This window comes from Sturnira hondurensis, unplaced genomic scaffold (assembly GCF_014824575.4).
Source record: "Sturnira hondurensis isolate 20B ecotype Veracruz unplaced genomic scaffold, ASM1482457v3 Scaffold0025370, whole genome shotgun sequence".
NCBI classification, from domain to species: domain Eukaryota; kingdom Metazoa; phylum Chordata; class Mammalia; order Chiroptera; family Phyllostomidae; genus Sturnira; species Sturnira hondurensis.
Genome location: NW_028098001.1, coordinates 15087307 through 15091716, shown reverse-complemented (window position 1 = coordinate 15091716; position 4410 = coordinate 15087307).

Genomic DNA, 4410 nt, shown 5'->3' with positions numbered 1-4410 from the left:
TTCTTCTGAAGCTCTAAGGCATAATGGTATCCAGGAAGGTTTCACAAAGAAAGGAAATAAGATAAGCGTGAAAGTATAAATTTTCCTTGGGAAGAAAAGGGCAAAAATTAGTGAATTTTTTCTCCCAGGGGCAGTCCTGGCCATGGGAGAAATTTCTGCCCTGAATATATCACCCTTCATGTGAGTATGTGTGTATCTGTGTGTTATGTGTAGATGTGTACATGTATCATGTCTTGTGGTGTTAAGTGTGATCATCAAAAGAATAAAAGGACATAAAGGGGACAGAGAATGATGGCTGGAGAAATGAGTGCTATTTTATATACGGTAGCCAAGCAAGAACCTTCTCAAAAGTTACAATTTAATTAGAAACCTGGAAGATGTGAGTAAGCAAGCCGGGCATATTTAAGGAAGACGTGACCAGATCAGAGGAAACATCAAATGCGAAGGCCCCAGATAAGATAGTTGTCGGCATGTTTCACAAATAACAAGGTGGCTAGCATGGCTGGAGAGGAGAAAGTGAGGAGGGTGATTGTAGACAAAGTCAGGGAGGCAGCAAAAGGCCAGGTCGTGGAAGAACATGTAAGTCACAGAGAGCAGATCTGAGTGCAGTTCTCAGAGATATGGGAATCCACTGGATGGATCTTGAGCAGTGGAATGACAGAACCCAACACACATTGTAGAGCAACCACTCCCACTGACTAAAGTGAGAGAGAGACATGGGAATGTTTAGGATACCCAAGCATTTGGTTAGTATTTATTCACTTGGAACCTCAGCTTAGAATCAGACTCCATTATTTCCTTTGATGGCATTCTTGTATCTCAATATTCTCTTCATTGAAAAAACAGGTGTTTGGCCATTCTAGTATAAGTTATTTCTTATCTTACTTGGGGCATAAACTAGCAATAGAACTTTCACCTTTTCATACTCTATGGTCAATATGCCATGTCCTCATACTGAGAAAATAACAGACATTAGATTGTTAACTTAGTAAGTAAAAACAGGTCATTATCTCATGTACCCTCCCTCCATCCCTTTCTGAATAACCCTCTCTCCTCACTATATTTACCCTTGAGTTTCAAATATTCCTCACTTTCTGTACCTGTCCTGTATCCGGGGAAAAACATTTTAGCCTATTTTCATTAAATTACTCTATATTCCTAATCTCTCCCTTGTTTCACTTTCTCATCACAGTTTATGTCCTTCATGGCCTGTCAACTGTGAGGGTCTGTGATGGATTTGTGATATTATACTTGCAAGTTAACTAACAAGTTAGCCTGCTCAGTTTTATGTACCTTGGTAGAAAATATGAGACCACTGGGTAAGAAACAAAAGGCTATATAACTCCCAGCATAGTGAGCAACATCAGTTTAATGGTTATATTATTTTCTGTTAAGCCTCAAATTACAGGGAAATGACACATAGCATTTTAGGTAAGTGCTTAGCACACAGAGAGACACCAAGCTTATGAAACCCCAGTCTTTCACGTTGAGCTGCAAAAACCCCTACCCTCTACCTTTGCTCTCACAGAACACATTGTCTTTACTATACTGCACAGGCAGCAAATCTCTGCTCTGGAAGAGGACACTATCTTTAGCTTCTGAGGCCGTTTACAAACATCCTTGTTAAAGATCATTCAGGACAAAAGGCAGTCGCTGCCTTTGCTTTCAAGACATGCAGAAACATGAGACACGTGGACAACTGTTTCTCAGCATGGCCTGAAGAGTCAAGCTAAATAAGTGCAATTAATGTCATGACCAGTGCCTTGATGTTAATGGGTAATTGTTGGTTAGTACCAATTGTACCCATATTTTAACAAGGGATTCCTAGGCCTGTAATGAAATAGAATACAGAGAAATAAATCTCGGGTGCTGGAAACTGAATAAAAGTGGTAAGGGGAAATAGGCATTTTTCAATGTATTTTATTTGGGAAGATGTAAACAAATGGTCACCACATCAGCCAAAGATTATTAAGAAATATTACCTTCTACCAGAAAGCTCATTATATGAAAATATCTCATTGATATGCAGGAAGCAAAGTAGTTTTTCTAATATCATTCACTTTAGATGAATGATTATTATGACATTAGCTAGTATATAATTCATTAGCAGGTTTCCTCACACTATAAATAGTAAATATTCATATGCACATTTTCATTGAAAATTATTTCGCCATATACATTTATCTGCAAGTGCATGAATGTTTGTTCTGTGTCATTTATCCTCTTTAGTGTGTTTCATATTACTTATCATATATTTACAAATAGTTCTTGACTGATACACTTTTCTACCTTATTAATAAATACCTTGTTTTCAAATAATTGTTTTAAAAACTATCAAAGCTCGTTGCAATAATTTTATATTCTTAAAAAATCACTGACATAAAGAATATTTATTCACAAACTAGATGAGGTAAGTCTTGAGGCATTGTCCTTACAGTGTGACCTCAACCACGTGGTGCAACTTGGTTACTAAATATCAAGGAGAAGGAAACTAAACATCAAAGAGATGGAAAAGAGTCTTTTAGGGTTCCATTCTGTGCAGCTTGGCTATTACTATATTCTCTAAATCATGACAACAAAAAGAACATCATTTGGAAATATTCTATAATTTAATTGTCATCTTTCAAAAATTATCATTAACACTTTATTTGCTTCACCCACCCTTCTTTCATATGCCATAAACTATCAAAAGTGACAAACCAGTATGTGTATGTACATTGAAACACTAAGAAAAGAAAAAATAAAGTACTATATATTGTAGTGTACATACTTAATGTGTGCTATACATGGCAAATAAGTATTTATCTCTATTACCTAAACCTGAAAATACATTTATTTTGTAAAGGAAATGAAGCAAGTTGTTATTTCTTTATCAAAGAAATGCAGCTAGTTGGTCACAAAGATTGCATTCAAATCTTTACTTGCCTAATAATTAAGCTGGATTTCAAGTAACCAAATTTCTTTAATTGTAAATTAAAGATTAAAGATTGGAAAAGTAAACCAGAACTTACATTGCACTAAATTTCTTGAGATCTATTTGCTCATTTTCTATATTCAAATTCTTGGTGTTCTCTTTTTTGTTAACAACAACAACAGAAAAGTGTACGCATACATTTGCAATAAAATATAAAAAAAGAAAAGTTAGGTGGTGTTCTTTTTTAAATTTTTTTCCTTCTTTATTTCTTTGTTGGACTTCCTAGCAGAGGCTAGCACTTCTGATTAAGGATAGCCGTCTCCTATTGAGGTTAATCAGATACTCTATCTGGTTCTCAAAATACATAAATTAGAAATGATTAATACAACATTAATAGAAATTAGAAATAGTTGCCTATTCATGGACAGTTTCTATGCAAAAACACTCTTACATTTAATTCCACATCAGTGGAAGACAGACGAACATATAATTGAGTGCCATGACAAATCCAAGTTCAAAAAGCTCCACATAGATCTTGGATGGTTAGCAGAGTGAAAGGGCTTATTTTTTAATGTAAAGAGCACAAAGAATCTGAGTGTTATACCAAAAAGAGTCTGGTCTCTGATCAATGAAAACAAAGTCAAACAGACTTTGTTATCGTAAGATCATATGAAGATACTGACATTGATGAGTAAATGTTAGATCGGGGAGGTCAGGATAATGGATCGTTTTTTCTTGCAATGAAAATGAACAATAAAATTGTTCTATCCAGGGAGAGAGCTAAAGTCTCTTTTAGTCAAACTCCACAGGTTTCTTCAGCTGGGACCCCTCACATCAGTTCAGGGGAATTGCAAGATCCTAAGCTTATCATAGAAAATCCTGTTAGTTAGTTTTTTCCAGACTATTTATTCACAAATTAGATGAGCAGAATGTACAATGTTCATAAAAAATAAAGGTCAAATTTTCTTTTTCTCTATGATGTGAGAGAAAGAGAAAAAAGAATGAGAGGGAGAGAACCACTCTCATTAACACATTAAAGTAACTGAGCTGACACAGAGTAGATGCCCAATACGAATCTGAGGTAGGGAAGGATATGGCATTCAGATATTGAGGGCTCTGATGACCATACTCCTCATTTCACTACATGTTCTCATCACCAGTCCATGCAACTTTTTCTTTATTTTATTTTGTATTTCTCCCCACCTCATTACCAAACCCTAGTCCCCCTCCATACCTGTAAGAACCCATCTAGTTGCATAATATTTCCTCAGACATGCATATATCCTTAGATAATAGTAAGCACTGTTTTATATTGAATGGCATTATAATATAATCTCATTACTTCCTTTTCCATTTGTCACTAGAAATTTAGTCATGCTATTGTATGCATATTTAGTGTTTTGATGTGTTGATTCTGTTACAGACTGTAAGATAGTGTGATGTGGGAGCCCACCAGGCCGCAGGGAACCAAGGACAGAGCCCCCACTGTGNTGCTA